Source organism: Mesocricetus auratus, unplaced genomic scaffold, assembly GCF_017639785.1.
Source record: "Mesocricetus auratus isolate SY011 unplaced genomic scaffold, BCM_Maur_2.0 Super-Scaffold_100014, whole genome shotgun sequence".
Taxonomy (NCBI): domain Eukaryota; kingdom Metazoa; phylum Chordata; class Mammalia; order Rodentia; family Cricetidae; genus Mesocricetus; species Mesocricetus auratus.
In genome coordinates this window covers 38,478,516-38,499,051 of record NW_024429197.1, presented here as the reverse complement: position 1 = coordinate 38,499,051, position 20,536 = coordinate 38,478,516, and the positions used below count along the sequence as shown (strand labels likewise).

The 20,536-nt window shown below is 45.8% G+C and overlaps 1 protein-coding gene across 3 annotated transcripts in view; it reads left to right on the top strand.

Annotated features, from left to right (window-relative positions):
- Positions 1 to 20,536, top strand: part of Ak4 (adenylate kinase 4) — a 45,324-nt gene that overhangs the window by 4,601 nt on the left and 20,187 nt on the right. The gene's annotated exons all lie outside the window — the stretch shown is intronic.

Below are 20,536 nucleotides of genomic sequence, written 5' to 3'. Positions count from 1 at the left end.
GTGCTGGGTAATCACACTACTTAAGAAAATGATTTAACTTGAGCTTTCTTTTTCCTAAAGTTATCTTTTATTATTATTATTTGCATGAAGTCGGGTATGAATTATGTTGACTTTTAGCTCCTCAAGTAGCCTAGGCTGAACTTGAACTTTTTTTTCCTTGAGACATGGTTTCTCTATGTAACAGCCCTGGCTGTCCTGGAAATCACTCTGTAGACTAGGCTGGCCTCCCACTCAGAGATCCACCTGCTTTCGCCTCCTGAGCTTTGGGATTAAAGGTGTGGACCACTACCGCCTGACTGAACCTGAACTCTTGAACTCCAATACAAGGTGCTAGGATTATAGGCACGTGCTGGTAGGAGCAGCTTAATGGTGTGCCTCTTAACTGTACCTTCTCCTTATAGCATGTGTTTACGCCTGAAATTGCGGTCTGGCAAACTAATGCAGGAGAAAGGGTTCATGTTGTCTGCATTAAAAGCTACAAATCCAGTCATACATTTTGTGTGTGGGGTACCAGAAGTTAGACACCCTGCTTTAGCTTGATTAGTTTGATGGTAAGAGTGATGTTCACAAAGGACTTGATCAGCTTGGCAGATAGTTGTTCCTCCCTTGGCCTTTACCAGGCTGCCTGGAACTGTGCAGGCTGAGGCTTATCAAATACCTTATTTGAGGACGCGCCTCCAGGGCTTCAGCTTGTATGTTCATAGCACATGCTGTGAAGAAACAGACTTGCCTTAAATTGCAAGGAGCTGAGCCCTGCATTCTTTCCTCACAGGGAATGTTAGTTGCCTCCCTCCGCCCACCACCCATGTGTGTGTATGTAAGTATTTACATGTACACACAAAGTTGGTTCTCTATAGAATGTATCCTATCAAAAATTGTTGGTGATGGGAATGAAGTTTGGTTGGTAGCATGCTTGCCCACCAGTGGAGTACTAGCTCTGTGAATGCCTGTAATGTCAGTGCGTGGTAGGTTGAAGTAGGTAGGGCTAGGGCTACATAGGGACCCTGGTATTTTATGATAGATTCTTTGCTAGGTTTTATCTGAAGGATATAAAGATTTCCATTCTAAGGGTCAGACAGTGGCATTAAAAACACAGGCACCTTTTAATATTAGATTCTAGTGTCTCTCAAGGGTAGGAGAATTGGAGAAGTTCCATTTGGAAGCATCTTGGACTTGACTAAAGAAAAGATGTTCAAGGAAGAACTTGTTTCTGCTCTTAATATTAACTGCAGCTCTTGCCAGGGTTTTACAGATGGACTAGCGCTTGAAATGAGGCTCTGAGCTGATCCTCTCTGAAGAGATGACCTTGTCCAAAGGGCTCAGGCTTTTGGGTACTCATTAAGCATAAGTGTGCAACTTATATAAGAGTTGAGATTTTCTGAGAATTGAGGATTCAGAGGTTTGGAGACCTGAGTCAGAGTTCAGTATTACATCTATATATAGCAACTTTAAATGGTTAACCTTCCCTGCTTCATCTGGGGCTTGGCCCATTTCAGGATTTTTAGGGTATGCTACATTCCAATTTCCCAAGTCAATGAAGGGCTGGACAGTCTCTTGAGTCTGGCTTAGTTGGTAGCCTGCCTAGCCTGCAGGAAGCCCTTGGTTAGATCCCATGTATAAGAGAGTAAGACATCTCATTGAGTCTAGCCTGGGTTCTGGGCATCTGAACTCAAGGCTTTTCTTCTAATACACAACAGGGACTTGACCCACTGAGCCCTCTCCTGAACCCCAGGTCTTGAACTTTTGGTCTTACTGCAATCTCGTGAGTGTTGCCATTGGTTTTTTTTTTTTTAATTGTTGATTGGTGCTTGCCTGCATGCATGTCTGAGAGTGTCATAAGCTCTGGAACTGGAGTTACAGACAGGTGTAAACTGCCATATGGGTGCTGGGAAATGAACCCGGGGTCCTCTGGAAGAGCAGCCAGTGTTCTTAACCACTGAGCCATCTCTCCAGCCCTATGCCCAGTTAATGTGTTGTTGGGACTGAAGCCAGAGCTTCTGCATGTTAGGCAAGCTGTGGACCAGGTGAGGTATATTGTTTAAATTGTTTCCACAGGTTGTTTTCATAAGCAAATAACTCAGTAAGTTAACATTGACAGTATCATTACCTAATTTGCAGAAATATTCTCAGAATACCATTTGCTTGCCCATTAATGTATTTTTTTTTCGAGGCAGGGTTTCTCTGTGGCTTTGGGGGCTGTTCTGGAACTAGCTCTTGTAGGCCAGGCTGGCCTCAAACTCACAGAGGGCTGGGATTAAAGGCATCTGCTCACTGTGTTTTCTAATATCCGGTTTAATAGTGCCCTGAGGGAAGTCAGGACAGGAATTTACACAGGGAGGAACCTGGAGGCTGGAGCTGATTGAGGGCTGCTTACTGGTTTTTGCTCTTCATGGCTTGCTCAGCCTGCTTTCTTCTAGAACCTAGGATCACCATCCTAGAGGCACCCCCTCCTACAGTGGACTGGGCCCTCCCACATCAATCACTAAGAAAATACCCAACAGGCTTGCCTACAGCCAGATCTTATGGAGGCATTTTCTCAATTGAGGCTCCCTCCTTTTCTAGGATTCTAGCAGATGTTTCTTCAACTAAACTTGATAGTCATCAGGTGAGGAAATGGGCTTAATTAACTGGATACTGTCTCTAGAACTGTTGTCCATAGAGTTCAGGGACACACCTTTTATAGAGCATCATTTCAGTCATCATTTATACCTTTACTGTCCTGAAGCTAAGGGTTACTTTATCATTGCCGTGCCTTGCACAAGCCAAACCTAAGCATGGCTGCTTCGTCGCACCAAGTCCAAGGCATATTGTTGCATTTTCTGTGCCCCTTACTCCAGCTCCCATTGCTTGTGCTTCAGATACACATAAAATATATTGTATTGGGGGCTGGAGCGATGGCTCAGCAGTTAAGAGATGGCTCAGCAGTTAAGAGCACATAGTTCTTTTGTAGACCTGAATTCAATTCCACAGTGTTCATGGGAAGTTCACAACTGCCTTTAATTTCAACTCTAGGGTATCTGGCACCTACCTTCCATACACACACACTCTCTTATTCCCCTTTATCCGCACCCACATTTTCTTTCACTTTAAAATGTAGTATAATGTGGCTTATGAAACTTTGAACTTTCTGGAATTCAAGTGATGATCATGAAGCTGGTAAATTGGGGTTCAGTTTACGAAGGTATATTGGCTACCTTATTGCCAAAAAAGTTACTCTGCTGTGTGTTTCTCTCTGTGATTTATAGAGTTGCAAATGTTTTTCTTGTAACGTTTTTGTGCTTTGTGAGTCAGACATTCAAACAATGATTTGGAGGCTGCCCTAGAACTCGCTCTGTAGACCAGGCTGGCCTCGAACTCACAGAGATCTACCTGCCTCTGCCTCCCAAGTGCTGGGATTAAAAGCATGCGCCACCAACGCCCGGCTGGTTTTTTTTTAATATAAGTAGGTGCTGGGGTTTTTAGGGTTACTCTGGCCTCCCTCCCCCTGCATTGATGTTTGGTTCTGCTTGGCCTTTCAGACACAGTACAAAAGGTCTAATTTGTACAGCACCATGAAGTCCATTTTGGATGCTTGGTGTTACATTTTAACAGCTTTACTTCCAAGGCGGAGAACTTTTGTACTAGGGAGATGACTGGGCAGCATTTGCTTCATGTGGAAATAACTGCATTAGTACTGATCATCAGATTCTGAAGAAGCTAAAGATTAATTATTTTCTAGACTTAGCACTTTAATTGACATCCCTTTTTAAATTTTTTATTTGCATTACTAACCAAGGACCCTGCCTGGCTGGCACTTTGCAATTCTTTAAGACTTGGCCCCCAAGTTTGCAGTGAGTATAGCATCTGCCAGGCTCTGGGCTGCCTCTGTTGTTAGCTAGAATCTACATGTCTGTCTACGCAGTGGCAGTCCTTACTGTATAGTTTTAAAAATAAGTGAATGACCGCAGAGGTTGAGCAACTTGCCCTAGGTCAGACAGCTAGATAAACTGACATTCTATCAAAGGCTCTTCGGCTGGACTCATTATGTCATGATACCTTCCAGGCACTGGGGGGCCCGAGTAGAATGCATTTGTCTCAAGTTCTTGATCACTTCCTCCACTCCTTTTATTTTTGCTGAGATGGAGTCTTGCCACATAGCCTGTGCTAGTCTGAAGTTGTCTGTAGCCCAGGCTGTCCTGGGACTCCAGGAGATTAGATTCCTCTACTTCTCACCTGGCTAGAAATGCCTTTTGAGATAGTGTATCTTAATCTTTTTGTCTGCTAAGACAAAGTGTTTCACACTTGGCTGTTCAAAGCGACAGGAGTCCATTTCAACATTTCCTGGAGTAGGTAGACAGAAACAAGTATGTTTCTGTGAAGTCCTAGCTGACTGGCCTGGCTTGGTCAGTGTGTAGCCCAGGCTGGCTGTGAACTCTTCTTGTGCCACCATGTAAGTTACCAGGGTCAAGGCGTCCTCAGGGCCTTGATTCTGTTCTGGCTCCCCGAACACTGCCCATGCACTAAGGGCATGAAAGGGTTACATGTTGCTTTTTGTTGCTGCTGTTTTTTGAAAATGTATTATGTGTATTTGTTTGGAGCCAGTTCTACTGTGGGACCTGTCATTGAGCTTGACAGGGAGACCATTATGCTGACCCCCCTTTTGTTTTTTGGCTTGTTGTCTGACTTTGTAGCCCCAGATAAGCTTCATAGTCATGATTTATACGTCTGCCTCAGTTTCCCACTGAGTTCTGGGATTATAGGCTTTGCCATCATGCCCCAACTGGTAAGTTGCTTCTGCTTTTTTTTTTTTTTTTTTGCTTTTCAAGGCAGGATTTCTCGAGGCAGGGTTTCTCTGTGGCTTTGGAGGCTGTCCTGGAATTCTAGCTCTTGTAGAGCAGGTTGGTCTCGAACTCACAGAGATCCACCTGCCTCTGCCTCCCCAGTGTTGTGATTAAAGGTAATAGTTATATTATAACTGCCATAAACTATAATTGAGCTATACCCGCAGCCTTGTACCTTGTACCAGACTTGTAATAGGGGAAGTAACCCGATTCTCAAAGGAGATCAGGGGCTTCACCTTTTAATAACTACCATTGTAGTTATCTTAAGTCTTGAGGTATAGGGGAAGCATGGCAGGTGTCAGAAAATCCCAGCAACTTAGTTCTTCACGGGTGTGTGGAAGTTGTAAAAGACAGTTTAGGTAAGGAGGGCAGGGTGGCACATACTCCAAATGCTAGCACTCAGAAGCTGAGACGGGAGGATTGAGAATTCCAGACCAGTCCGGGCTATTGTCACAGGAAACAAGTGGGTAGGCTAGAGGTTTTGGTTTTGAAGCTCTGCCCTCAACACTTTATTTAACTCATCTGCGAATAAGGAAGCACCATCCATCCCCAATCCCCAAAAGGACCAAAAAGATCTAAACTGCAAGCCATCTGTGGTGGTAGTGGGGTAGAAATGGTCTTCATTGTAACAGAATGAGGTCTGCAATATTGCCGGAGCCCAGTGTTCCTTCCTTAGGCATTTGACAGCAGTTTCTGTGCCAGGGTTAGGCATGGGGAGGCATGCACGCAAAACTTGTTCTCTGACCTCGCGGCACTTGTGGCTCAGGGTTCAAGTTTCAGGTCTCATGATGTTCCAGCAAGATGTGTGTGCGTAGGTGGAGTGTTGAAGTCAGAGACCCAGTGGGCGGGGGACATTGCTTAGATGCGACTTTCCCCTGGATTGCCTTTTTATGGCTGTTTTCAGTCTTGCCTTTGGAACTGTTCCCACTGCAGGTGGCTCTTTTCTGGGACTTCTTCATACCATCTGTACCTTCAGTTGGGTGTTCTCTCCTCCCAGTGACAGGTTCCCTTTGGTTGTTAATGGTTTCTGCTGTAGTCTCTCACCATTGAAATCGTAAGTTAATGGCAGTTGAGTTCAGAGGTTTTGGACATAAGCTCAACAGGGTAACGTGTGACATTTCTTCTGTTTTATGTTCTGAGTAATGTATCAAAGAAGGTAGCATACCACAGTGACTGGTCACTGGAAGGCCACTTCATGCAAGGTGGCAAGCACTCTACCACAGAGCTACAGTGAGATCAAGCTGAAGTCTGGTCTCAGGAGATGTTTAAACTGAGCTCCAGGTAGAACTGCGTGCGGTCCGGTGTTCCTTTTTGGGGGTAGAGCGAACTGTAGGCTTTTTGGGGATGGAGATCTGTAGGCTTGGGTGTTTCCCGAGTGGTCAGATTAGAGAAATGCTTGTCTGTTGCTGTTAATATGTAAATCAGCTTTTCTGAGAAAAATTTGCATGAGGTAAAATAGCCCTTTTAAAAACCTTCAAGTGGCTGGGCAGTAGTGGTGCATGCCTTTAATCCCAGCACTTGGGAGGCAGAGGCAAGTGGATTGAGGCCAGCCTGGTTTACAGAGTGAGTTCCAGGACAGACTCCAAAGCTACAGAGAAACCCTGTCTTGAAAAACCAAAACCAAAAAAAGCCCCACAAACAACCACCCCCAAAAAATGTTAAATGGGACCGGTGAGTAAAAAGTGCTTGCCATCCAAGCTTGATGACGTGAGTTCAAGCCCTGGAACCCAGGAACCCTAGCAGAAAGCTGTGTGTGGTGGCTGGCGTGTACCTGTAATTCCAGCGCTCATAAGTAGGTGGGAAACTCACCTGGAAGCTTGTGAGACTGTAACAAATGCACAGGGAGCAAGAGAAGAGCTGCCTCAAAACAAGACGGAAGCAGAGGATCGGCTTCTTCTGACACATAAGCTGAAACACTTAGAAGGCCACACGTTCCAGTTACGCACCACCACAAACCAGAAATAACTGCAAATCAAGCTAAGTGTGGTGGCATAGGCTGCAGTCCCAACTTCTTCAGAGGCAGAAGACTGAGTTGAAGGCCAGCCTGGGCTACAAGGCTGTAATTTAGTAAGACTCTCAGAATAAAATGGAAGGGGGTGGGGGATAGCTCATTAAAAAGGCTTATCTTCCCCAGTACGTTTGAGGCCCTCTGTTTGCTCTCCACCAAACTGTTTACACAGCAGCGGAGCACCGCACCCTACACCTATAATCTCAACATTTGGGAGGCCAAAGCAAAAGGAGAGCTCCAGGCCAACATGCAAAACAACAGCCAGAATGCAGAAGAAAAGTACTCCCAAAGATAGTATTCAGTGTATTTTACAGAGTGGTAAAGCTGCTATCAAAGTTTTCCTTGTCTCACGCAGACCCTGTGCCCATGAGCAGGTAGCCCATGCCTGATTCCCGCCTTCTAGTCTCTGTCCATCTTGGAGTACTGCTTGTAGGTTCTGGCTTCAGATCTGCCTTCACTTCCCAAAATGCTGGGCTTGCTCCATGTGACAGTATTATCAGCAGGAGGGATCCACTTCACAGCACCGACATGTGAGTTTTGTCTGACTTTGAGTTTTGGCTCCTCTAGTTCTGTAAAGCGGATAGTTTGTGGAACTTCTGTCTCTTCATATGACCGCCTGTCTCCACTGGAAAAGTTACTACAGATCTCTCCCTTGTGTTAAAACAGGTTTATTCGTCTTTCTATTCAGTTCTTATTTTGGATATCAGTCTCCTTAAAGAGAGCAGCGGGTGCTTGGTTAGAATAGCCAGGTAGATTGGATATGTGATGTAGTTCCATGTTTTTCCTTAAATGATGTGCTTTCTTTTTTTCCAGAAGAAAGACTGGTTTTTTTTTTTTGTTTTTGACTTGCACCAACTCCATCCAGTTCAGTTCCTTAGTTTTATGGAAATGAAGCCTGTGTCTTGGAGACAGTACAAAAATCTTTTCATGGTTTTGGTTTTCCAGAGTTCTTAGGGGCTAAACGCTATGCATAACAATTATTCAGTTTCTTAAATGTCTTAGAAGTGGAAGGGATTTTTGGGTCATTCTGTCCAGTTGGCTATTTTAGCTTGCTTCCTTGTATAGCAGCTGACAGCTCACCCCCAGGCATTGAGAGTGGCCTCTTCCATTGCTGCATAAGTCCAATTGTTGGGGGATTTTTCCCCCTTCATGCAGAGATGAAAGCTAAGTCCTTGAAATGATCATCAGGAAGCTGCCACCCATTTGTCTAGCTTCTGTCTTCAGTGTCACATAAATTACATCCACTGGCTGTTCAGATAATTGAATAGTTTCAAGGCACCTCTGAGAAAAATAGCCCTACTTTCCTGCACTATTGTTCCTGTGATTATACATCTGTACTGACCTAGCTTGCTTCCTTTATCCCTTCCTCTCTCCTCCCTCCTTTCTATTTATCCATCACTATCAATCTGTCCTTTTGTGTGTGTGTGTGTGTGTGTGTGTGTACACATACATATTATGGGTGTGGGTATGTGTTTTGTACAGTCAGAAAAAGTTGTGCTTTTAATTTTGAGTAGGTGAATTCATTAAGAATGTAGTAAGCAAAGAAATAATAGGTAACAAGTAACAAAGAAGAAACGGGCAGGTAACAAGACTTCAGATCAGGTCTCAAGCTCAGATAACCAGACATCAGGTCAGGTTTCAAACTCCATGGGCTACATACACCACGGGGATGCATGGTGTAGCCCAGGTGAGGAAACAGCTAACACCATCAAATCAGAGACTCACAAACATCCAGCAGAGAGTGACTAGGGACGCCGAGGCAGTCAGTTGGGGTTCCCTACAAAGCTTCCTTCCCATGGCTGAGCTTCCCATGGCTGCACTGCTGGCATCCCTTTCCCACTGTAACTGCTTTATCATGGAGTAGACAGTAGTAACATCTGGTGGAAATGGCTCACCTGGCCGTTCTCACATACATGATGTTTTTACTTACTCATGGGCTGCTGTGTTGTTCTGGTCCCTTCTTGAGATAGGGGGACCAGTCCATTCCCAGAAAAGGAGCCCTTGGCTTTGAAATGGGCAGGGAGTGGAAGGGAGGGCAGCCTCTCTAAAGAAGATCTAGCTTCTCAGTGAGCTCACACAACACAGGACAGTTTACCAATACAGCTGCAAGTATACCTGTGTACGTGTGCATGTGTGTGTATGTGCTCACCAGAGGTCAACTCTGGTTTCTCAGGAGCTATTCAGCTGCTTTTCTCTACGACAGGGCCTTACTGGGAGCTGGGACTCTCCATTTATTTGGCTAGGTTGGCTGGTCAGGGAGCCTCAGGAATCCAGCTGTCTCTGTCTCTAGTGCTGTGATTGCAAGCCATGTATCCCCATGCCAAGCTTTTTATGTGTGCAGTGGGGATGAGAGTTGAAGTTCTCATGGTTGTGGAGAGCACTTCCTGACTGGGCTATTTTGTCTACCTAGGTCTTAGATTCTTTTTTTTGGTTTTTAATATAGGGTCTCACTCACTATGTAGACCCATGCTAGCATCAACTAAAGGTCTATCTTTTCCTTTTTGAAACATGGTTTGACTATATAATATAGCCTTGGGACTAGGGTGACTGGCCTATCACTGAGTGCTGGGATTACAAATGTGAAATGGGTGCCACCATACCCTGCTTGATTTAAAACAAAAACAAAACCCATTCACTACAACTCCATTTTGATGACTACCACCATCACCAATGGCTGCATGGAACCATTTTAGCTGTTGGACTTCCATTGTATTCTAGATTCTCTCAATTTTCATGTCATTTCAGACATTCTGAAGGCTATCCTGGCCTGCTTAGCCTTGTAAAATCTGGTATATAACCAGTTGTGGTGGCTCATACTTACATTCTTTCTTTCTGTCCCCCCCCCCCCAGACAGGGTTTCTCTGTGGCTTTGGAGGCTGTCCTGGAACTAGCTCTTATAGACTAGACTGGTCTCAAAATTGCAGAGATTCTCCTGCCTCTGCCTCCTGAGTGCTGGGATTAAAGGTGTGCACCACCAACGCCAGGCATAGTTTTTTTTTAAAGCCAGTGTGGTGCCTCATGCCTGTAATCTTAGTACTTGGGAAGCTTGAAGCACAATTGCTGTGAGTCCAACCAAGCCTAATAAATTCCAGGACAGCTTGGACTACAGAGTAAGACCTTGTCTAAAAAAAAAGCCCTCTAATAATAACTTAACACAAGTAGTAGTTAAACAAATGAGCAGAATGCCAAGAGTTTGGTTTCTTGTTTTGTATTTTGCCGTACCCAGACTGGGGCACATTTAAGTAGGTGACTCTTCAGATACAGTGACACCGTCAGTACCTAGCATGGGCACAGGTCAGTAGAGTACACAATTGTTTTGAGCTTCAGAGCTCAAGAAACCCTCCATGTGAGGTGGTGGAGCAGGTAGCTGGTTCCATAGGGGTAGGTGTGTACCAATGTACTGAGCTCAGAATGCCAGTTTGAGATCAGGAGGTACCAGCATGTGAGGGGCTGAGTCAAGAGGGAAATGGGGAATGTCAGGGCAGCCTGGGCTTGTGTATGGAGGTCAGGGAACAACATTTGGAAGTTCTATCTCCTTCCACCGTGTGGACCCGAACCTCAGCCACTGAACCACCCTAGAGGCTCCAGAATTAAAAATTTAAGACCAGACCCAACAAACTCGAGAACCGACTTGAAGAAGTACAAGGTTAAGTCCTGTTTTGAGTTAGAGTTTTTGGAGCTCTTTATTTTAGCTTTTGGCATTTCGTTTCATACTGAAATGTTTTAATAAATGGGCCTGCTGAGCGTGCATCTGGCATCTGCAGTGGTCCTAGTTATTAAGGAGGCTCAGGACAAACCTGAACTCAGGGTCTGCCTGGGCTATATAGAGTGAGCTTGCCACACAGACCTCAGTGGAAAAGTATAATATACGCCATCATTACCATCTGTCTGGCTAGTAGGGGTTAAGGCAGGAGGCTGCGTATCATTGTCTTACACTAGAGGTGTTTTGAATGTCATGTTGCAGCATCGACTACCCTGGCTGAGTGCAGAGGAGCCTAGCCAAGCCCAGCCTCTTGCCTGAAACTGCACTCCCTCCCCTCTATGCTGGGACTGTGAAAGGCAGTCGCAGATGGTGGCTGAGCTCTAGCTGGAAATGCTATTGGCGGCAGGATGTTCTGGGGACAGAAGCCAGAAACTCCCTGGAGCTGACAAGCATGCTTCTGGACCTTAAGTAGTTCTGGTTCTGCTGCTTCTTAGCTTATTTATTTTGGAGATCTGTAGCTCACTTTGGCCCCAGAACTCAACTATGTAGCCTAGGCTAGCTTTAAGTCCAGCCTCAGGCACCATGGCTGGCACTTTTACTTGTCTCTTTTAAATCTGTCTAGCTACTGAAGGGAGGCCATAAGAAGGTGTAGAATAAGCTCTTTAACACTGCTATGGAAGGTCCCAAGTGTTAGTTAATCGGCGCAGACCAGTGGTCTGTTTAGGGACTGTCATGGCTGCTCCCTCTGAAGACCCAGTCCTTGCTATAGTGGTCTCATTGTGAGAGCTTCTTTCTGTGTAGACCAGGCTGGCCTAGAACCCACTTGCCTTCTGCTTCAGCCTCCCCAAGTTGGGAGGATTGTAGGTGTGCATTACTATTCTCAACTCTATTAATTTTCAGACTATAGATATTATTTTGCTAATAATATACACATCATAAGTATAGTTGCTCTTAGGTCATACAAAAGACAAGGGGAAAAACATACTAAATATCACCTAAGTGGGCATAAAAGTGGCATCATTTATTTTATGTGTATGGGTGTTTTGCCTGCATGTGTGTTTGCACCATGTGTGCCATCATGCCCTAGGGACAAGAAGGCATTGGATCTCCTGGGTGGAACTGGTTACAAAGGTTTGTTAGCTTCCAGTTGGGTGCTGGGAATTGGACCCAAATCGCCTGGAAAGCAACCAGTACTCTTGACCATTGAGCTATATCTTTAACCTCTTACAATGAAAACAAATTCAATTTGTGCACAACTGCTCATGTATGTGCATGCCACGACACATGTGTGGAGATCAGAGGACGGACTGCGGGACTTGTTTGACATTTTAAGCTGCACAGCAGTAGAGTCATTTATACTTTTGAAGTGGAGTGGCTTTAAAACAACTTAATTTCCTTGGCTGCTTTATTCAGTCGCTCCATTGGTGGGTGAAGAATGCATACTGCCTGGGTTTTGGTCATCTCTAGAGGCTCTTAGGTGTCCTGGTTTAAGGGGGAGGAAGTCACTCTAGTGAATGTGCTTTTCTCTTTGTGTACCCTTTGGAGGACAGGCCGGGTGATTCTGAAGTGTGCCTGTGTTTTCCTCCTTTCTCTGGCAGTGGAATAAGTGAACATTCTGAAGTGTCTCTAAAATTAGTCTCCCTGGTAGAGCATTCAGCTTCAGGTATGTGCTGTTTGAAAGAGCAGTGTGACTTTGGAGACCACAGACTTGTTTAGTGTAATCTCATGGCTGGAAGTCAAGGGGCTGGGACCCTATAGGCCATTGAGTAGTGAGGGAAACACCTTGGGGTATCTAGGAGCCTGATGGAATATAAGTAATCATGGGAATGGATGGTCTCCCTAGAGAGCAGGCTAGAAGTCAACTCTTAGTTTAATTTTATTTCATGCATATGGGTGTTTAGTCTGCATGTATGTATGTCTGTGTACCGCTTTGTATGCCTGGTGCCCGAGAAAGCCAGAGGGGGCATTGAATCCTTTGGAACTGGAGTGAAGGTGTTTGTGAGCTGCTGTGTGGGTGCTGGAATCAAACCTGTGTCCTGCAAGAGTAGTACCTAGTGCTCTTAACCTCAGGACCATCTCTCCAGAACCTGGTTTACTGGGTCTTAGTTGGGCATTTTCCCATTTTTAAAGTTAGTGAGCTAAGATTTACAGTTTCAAGATGAAATCCAATGCTCCCCCCCCTTTCTTCCCTTTGCTTCTGGGCCAGTTTAGTCTGAGATTCTAAGAGATTGTTAAATCACAACACAAATCCTGTCATATGTTGAGTCATTCTGGTGAGACATAATAGGAAGTGTTATGAAGGGAATAGATGGCAATTGGTGACCTGGCCTGGTCCTAATTGAGCATTGACTCCATCCAGTATTGTCTGTTAACACCGAAAAGAAGCAAGTCAGGTTGACTCGGTGGTTAAGAGCACAGGTTATTCCTCCACAGGACCTGGGTTCAGTGCCCTGTAACCACATTGAGTGGGTCACACTGCCTATATGCTATTATCAGACTTTAGGAGGACCTGACACTCACATACATCCACTCACACAAGTAAAAACATGGAAATAAATTAGATTACATGGTACATTCCTGTAATATCAGCTATTTGTGAGGCTGAGGCAGGAGGATGGCAAGTTAAAAGGCCTGATGTGGCTGCTGAGCTAGCTAGTCACCTCAGTGAAGGGGTCAGGGATGTAGCACGGGGAAGGATTGTTTAGCATGAAGCCCAGAGAAAAGGCAACACTCGGGGCCCATCCCTTGTGACTCAGGCTCCATCCCCTATGAGGTAGTTTTTGTCCTGTGGGTTGAGACCCCTTTAGGGATCAACTGACCATTTCACAGGGGGGTTGCCTAAGACCATCTGAAGACACGGATATTCACATTTTATAACAGTAGCAAAGTATCAGTTATGAAGTAGCAGCAAAATAATCTGATATTTGGGGGTCACCATAACATGAGGAACTGCATTAAAGGGTCACAACTTTTAGGAAGGTTGAGAACCTCTACATTAGGTCCCCCTCCCACCACATTTCCCCCCCAGATTTCCCGCTTGCCTGGCTTTCCCAGTCTTCCTTGCTGCATGGCTTCATCCTATGCTGGACACTATTCTTGTAACTTCCTTCCCTCAAAGCTCCTTGATAATGAAGTGCTTGCCAGGAAGGGTTAGGGCCATGAGGGGTTTGAACCTGTTACCAGCAACATTCTGGCATGGTGTATTAGACACCACTGTCAGCCATTGCTCGCCCTGCTCTACAGGTCCACAGGCGGCTGCCTTGCTCTGCCCTGCTGCGTGTGTAACCCACTTCAGGCTTCTTCCAGTACCTCTGGATTTCTTTTTTTTTTCCCCCGAGACAGGATTTCTCTGTGGTTTGGGAGGCTGTCCTGGTACTAGCTCTTGTAGACCAGGCTGGTCTCCAACTCACAGAGATCCGCCTGCCTCTGCCTCCCCAGTGCTGGGATTAATTAAAGCCTCCGGATTTCTTACCCGGAGCCTTCTCCCACTCTCCCAGACTCCCCAAGTAAACCCTGCCTGCAGGTTCAAACCCCCATCTGGCTGTGTTCCTTGAACAGTCAGACTATAGGAAGCAGAAGTAGGAGCTTTGACACTTGGAGTTTTAAAAACTATTAAAATTTTAGACAGAGCTGTCCGCCCCATAAGAGTCTCTAAGGAGGACACACTGCATTTCTTTTGTGTGTGTCATTTGTTTTTATATTGATTTATTGTGTGTTCTCTACTTCTACCCTGTGGGTCCCAGATGTCTAACTAAGGTGTCAGCCATGGCGGTAAGCACCTTTACATTTGCCTGGGGTAGATCTTGGATTATTAGTCTATTCATCTTTATCATCATCATCATCATCATCATCACCACCACCACCACCACCACCACCACCACCACCACCACCAGCAGCAGCAGCAGCAGCAGCAGCAGCAGCACCACCACCACCACCACCAGTGTATTCTTACTTCCTTTTCTTGTTCTTTATGCCATTGAAAAATGTTGATGTGCCAAGCATGGTAGTGTGTGCCTGTAATCCCAGCACCTGCAAGGCTGGGACAGGAGGACCACTAACTAGTTTTAGGCCAGTCTAGGGCACATACAAGATACTGTTTTTAAATGATGGTGGGGAGCTGGGCGTTGGTGGCACATGCCTATAATCCCAGCACTCGGGAGGACTCTTACAGGTGGATCTCTGTAAGTTCCAGGCCAGCCCGGTCTACACAGGGAGAGTTCCAGGACAACCTCCAAAGCTACAGAGAAACCCTGTCTCAAAAGATGATGGGGGCTGGGAGGTGGCTCAGTGGTTAAGATCACTGGCTGCACTTTCAGAGAACCCAAGTTCCTAGCACCCACATATATGGTGTTTCACAACTGTAACTCCATTTCCAGGAGATCCCACACTCTCTTCTTTCTGGTCTCTGTGAGCACTCGGCATATACATAGTGCCCAGGCATATATACAGGCAAAACACTCATACACATGAAATAATTGAAAATGATGGGACATCTGGTTCTATGAGGCTAAGCGACTCACTCAGGTGAGCGAAGCTCTTCCCCTGAGAACAGGAAAGGAGTGTTTGGTGAGAGCACAGACTGGAACAGCACAGAGTCATTTGATGAGGATGTTGGCAGGGAAGGCCTTCAAAGACTTTGCTCTAGTGACTGTCCGCAGTATAGACTCTGGGATCCCATTTATTGTTTGCAAACATGTTCTATCTCTACTTTTGAAACTGCAAACGAGGAACAGCAGTGTGACACTAGCCTAGGTTTTACAAGAAGGAAAAGAAACTATAGCCAGGGTTAGGAACAGACCTTTTTCTTTCTGTGTGACGTTAACTGACCTTGAATTCAGATCCTCCTGCCATTGCTTCCAGAGAGCTAGGATTAAAGGTGTGTGTCACTGACACCCAGCAGGAAAAGACTCTTAGAGACAAGAACATGCCTGTAACGCAGAATGGCCTGGAAATCATAATCTTCCCCCTGATGGAAATAGCCTCACTTGGAAATTAACCATCAGCATTTGACAGGCTGAGTTTGACACCAGCATGGACTACAGTGTGAGGACCTCCAGGGCTACATAGCAAGACCAGGAGCTGGTCTCAACAAAGGAAAGCACAGCAAGGAAAGAGGAGGAAGGCAAGCATAGATCAAGTCTGTAACTTTTGTTTTTGTAGGGCTAGGGTCTTGCTGTTGTGGCCCAGGCTGACCTCAAACCAACCTGCCCTCGCGTCCTTAGTCTTGGAAGTACAGCTGTGTGTCACCATGACCAGCTAACACCTTTAGTTTCACAAATCAAATAGTAGCCTTCGCTGTAGAGGGACAGCCACTGGTCAGTCCTTAGTGGCTTTTTTAAAATTTATTTATTGGAAAAGATTTTTTACATTATGTGTAGATACCTGTTTGGCTGTGTGCCACATGTATGTGGGTATGTGCAGAAGCCAGAAGAGGGCATTGGGTTCCCTGGAGTTGGAATTATTTGAAATGCCGGACATGAGTACTGGGAACTGAATCCAGGTCTTTTGAAAGACCAGCAGCAGCTGTCAACAAAGAGCTCCTAACTGGAGCCGTCTCTCCAGACCCAGGTGCTGAGTGCTCAGTGACCATGGCTGTAGCTATTGCTGCCAACTGCTTTTGTTGGAGGCTGATTGCAGGTTGGCTTGTGAGTGTACCTCAGTGGCTGAGGAAGTTCTCAACATCAGGTTTTGCCTGGCCTCCCAGCCTGCTTTGAGAGGCTATGTTTGTACAGGGCAGATGTTTGGGTTTTTTGGGGGGAGGGGGCGGGGGTGGTGGTGGTTGTGAGTTTTAGTTCTCCACCAGGTTATCATGAGAAACCTCAAGGACGGAGAGGGGAAGATCATGCCTCAACAGCTGTGGCAGCTTGTGTCACCTGCACAGATGGCATGGAGAGCTGTGGCTCCTTTTGCGGATCTACAGCCAAGACACTTTCTGCTCAGGGGGTGGCCCCAGCCAACTGCTCTTCAGCCGGCTGCCATGGCCAAGAATGACTTTGGGTCCGATTAAAAATGAAATTCCTCTCTGTCTTCTGAATGGGGGTAGTCATCGGACTGGAATCGGGTTACATGCGGGGAGGCTGTTCTTTGGTTTTTGCAGAGAAAATCAAGAGCGCCAGAAGGAAGGAAGTATAACCCCACTTCTCAGGACTGTGTGCCTGGGATGGTGGGTACCAGGGCTGATATGCAGGCTCGAGTCTGAAGAGATGCTTCAATACTCTGGGCCTAAAGCGCCTTCAAGTTCTGACTGACTTACAGAGTGCTTGTCCTACCTGTTTCCTTGTGGTCTTCTGCTGTTGCTGTTTTTCTTGGCTGAGTGAGAGGCAGCCAGCCGTACCCCACCAGATGTTCGTGGTGTTTTATGAGTACACATGTTCTGGTCCTGGCCCAAGAAAATACTCATGACCTAGATATCAGCATTTGCTTGGCTTAGGAAATTCCATCATCTTTATGATGTTTTTAAAAATGAGGTCTTGTACTGATGTGTTGTTCAAAACAGAAGGAAGGGTGGGATGATTAACGTGCTGTGGACAGGGCTCTACAGAGGTTCTTCTTGTACTTGGGTATTGGATTCATTTCTCTGTCATGGTCTGCCATTCCCCTGTGCAGAATCATGGCTATTGTCCCTTTCCTGTGTCTTGATGCCCTCACTGTTAGAGGGACACACCATTTGCCAACACATTCTTGGACCCAGACTACAAAATACTTATTTCAGTGCATGAAAGTATCCCATTCTGATTGGAGAGAAAAGGGGGGAGGGGTCTAGGGAAAGCACCAGCCCTAAACCCTCCAGGCCAAGTACAATAACATTGAAGAGACACTACTTGCTGTGTAAGGCCTGAGTTCTAACCATGCCATGAATCTGGAAGGATACAGTGGTTGGTGCTCATCTGCCCATGAAAATTGACTCTCCTTAGTCATTAAAGTCCTTCTCACATCATGGGACCCTCAGTGGATAAAAGGAAGGTGGCGTAATTTGAAATATTTGGGTGGGAGTGGGTTGCTACCTTGCAACTTTCATACAATGTCCAAGGATCTAAATTTCCATGATCAGGCCTAATGAGGGACTGTATGGACATGGTCATTCAGGAAGAGAGGTGGCTTCTTAGACTGCTGGGCAGTTCTTGGAGTCATTTTGCTCCTTTTTCATTATGAAACCACCCCAGTCTTTGAAAAGAATCACATTATAATTTTTCCTCTTTTAATCTTAAGTGATACTTCATACATTTTGGCTTAAATGCAGATTAAAAAACATTATCTTGTCATTGCCGTGATTTTTGACCAGGAATAAATGACCGCACAGATTCAGATAGCTGAATATTAACCACACAGGTTCCAATAGTAGCTTTCTGTGGCAAAACACCGGTGATCTTCTCCCCACCCTCATCCCCCCAGTGAGCAAAATAATGTCACCTAAAAAGCCTATACCTCATTAAGAAGGTGTGGAGACATGACTTGGTCCCTAGGGGATCTTTAGGACAGCGTATGATGTCTTAAAATAAGAAAGAAGAGGATTAAATTCTTGGGTTCTAAGTTTCTTTTTTTTTTTGAGACAGGGTTTCTCTGTGGCTTTGGAGGCTGTCCTGGAACTCACTTGGTAGTCCAGGCTGGTCTCGAACTCACAGAGATCCACCTGCCTCTGCCTCCCGAGTGCTGGGATTAAAGGCGTGCGCCACCAACACCTGCCTGGGTTCTAAATTAAAAAAATTTTAAGTTATAATCCCCGACCCCTCATGTTTCTTAGGAAACCTCGAGTCTCCTGGCATGGGATTTTTGTAGGCACAGACTGGAGAGAGGCAGCTGGGTTTTCTGTGTGCTGTGGAATAGAGCCCTGGGCAACTACATGTTTGTATCTGGGATGATACATAGGAGTCCAAAGACTCTAGATTCTAAGAGTGGATACACACATTCTGTAGGTGTTGAAGGAGGTCAGCTCTCAGAAGAGCTCTGTGTGGTCAGGTTTTAGATACAATGTAACCCATGGTAATGACCTTTTCCCCACCAGTTTGTACAGACCTGAAAATAGTCTTTGTGAGGCTGGCAGAATGCACTTAATGCCCTTTTATGTCATCTGTGGGTGAAAGAATGCTTAATTCAGTAATCTCAGAATTTGCTGAAGAATTGGGTTAGAAGACAGTGTTTAAAGAAAGCTTTGTCATATATGGAATGTTTCATTCTTTGTGTGTAGATGAGGCATCTCTGAACTGCAGAGCTGTTGACGTGGATTTGGGGGGATGTAAAGTGTTACCTAAGCAGGAGGACCTGAGTGTGGATCTGCTGGGTGTGTGGTGGTGTGCGCCTGTAATCCCCTCACTGGAGAGGAACACCCCTGGGATTTGTTGGCCGGTCATGAGTCAATGGGGGCCATGGCAGGTGTACAGACCACAGACACTGGCAGGTATGGACAGACTTATGTGGGACTCAGTGCAGCTTGAACTGTCCATCCACGCGGCCCAATGGGACAGCCTTTTTCCCTAGGGACTAGGCTCAGCCAGGAGTTGGTGAGGGTACTCTTGTTTTTGTCAGACATCGTAGTCCTGGCTGGTCTGAAACTTGATAAGTAGACCAGGCTGACTTCAAACTCACAGATTTCTCTGTATCTGCTACCCTGTCCAGCAGGATGAGGGTGCTCTTAGTTTGAAGTAGAAGAGGAGGTACAGAGAAGCTTTGCAGGTGGGGTTTTCAGTGGAGGCTTTGAGTGACAGTGATTTGGACACTTGGAAATGGGAAACCAAGGAACTGCCATGGTTGGTATCCCTTCTGCCGGGCAGCCGTGGGTGGGGCACACCTTTAATCCCAGTACTTAGGAGGCGGAGGCCTGTGGGTCTCTGAGTTCCAGGCCAGCCTGGTTGACAGAGCAAGTTCCAAGGATAGGCTCCAAAGCATCAGGGAAGCCCTGGCTTGAGCAACTGTTTTTGTTTTTTGTGTTTTCGAGACAGGGGAACAAGGTATTTTTTTAAAAAAGATTTTTGTTTTAAAAATTTTTGAGCCGGGCGTTGGTGGCGCACGCCTTTAATCCCAACACTCAGGAGGCAGAAGCAGGCGGATCTCTGTGAGTTCGAGGTTGGGCTGGACCGACAGCCTCCAAAACAATACAGAGAAACCCTGTCTCGTAAAACCAAAAAAAAAGTTTAAAAATCACATATGTATGGCCCTGTATTGTGCCACAGTGCACATGGAGATCAGAGGACAGCTTGCACGAGTTGCTTCTTTCCTACCATGTGGGTACTGGAATCAGAGGTCACCAGGCTTGGTGGTATGCCATTACCTGTTGAGTCATTTCATTGGCCCAGGATTTGTGTATTTGTGTGTGTGTGTGTGTGTGTGTGTGTGTGTGTGTGTGTGTGTGTGTGTGTGTGTGTGTGTTAAAGTTTTGGCAGACAGGGAGGGTCTTTATAATTTAGTCTTATTTTTAAGCCTTTGCCCTTTCTATCTTGGCCTGCTGATAGAAGGTGATAGAAGGATAATTGGTGTGGATGGCTATGCCTACCTATAATGGTGTTCTTTTATTGGAGACAGAGTCTAAACGCAGCCCTAACTGATCTGGATTTTGCTTTGTAGACTGTACCAGCCTCATTCTCAGAGATCTACCTCCTCCCCAGTGCTGTGATTAAAGTTTGGAATGGTTGCTTTCTTTCTCTCTGGCCTCCCAGAGAATGTTTGAACCTTCTCCTGTCTTTCTGCACTATTTGATGAATACCCATTTGGGGGTAGGCGGTTGGGAGGGGAGTGGGTTTGGGGTCTTTTTTCAAGATAGTGTCTTCTGTGTAGCTCTGGCTGTCCTGGAACTCACTATGCAGATGAAGACAGCCTCTGGAACTCATACAGATCCACCTGTGTCTATCTCCCAAATGCTGGGATTAAAGGCATTCGGTACTGTGTCTGGCAGACACCTGTTCTTGTTGGGGCCTTGCTGCCCAGCCTGTGGCTTACTTCCAGTGCTTTTTTTCTGTCCCACCTCCCTCCTCATTTTAATCTTGGCCATTCTTTTTCTTGTAGTTTTGACTG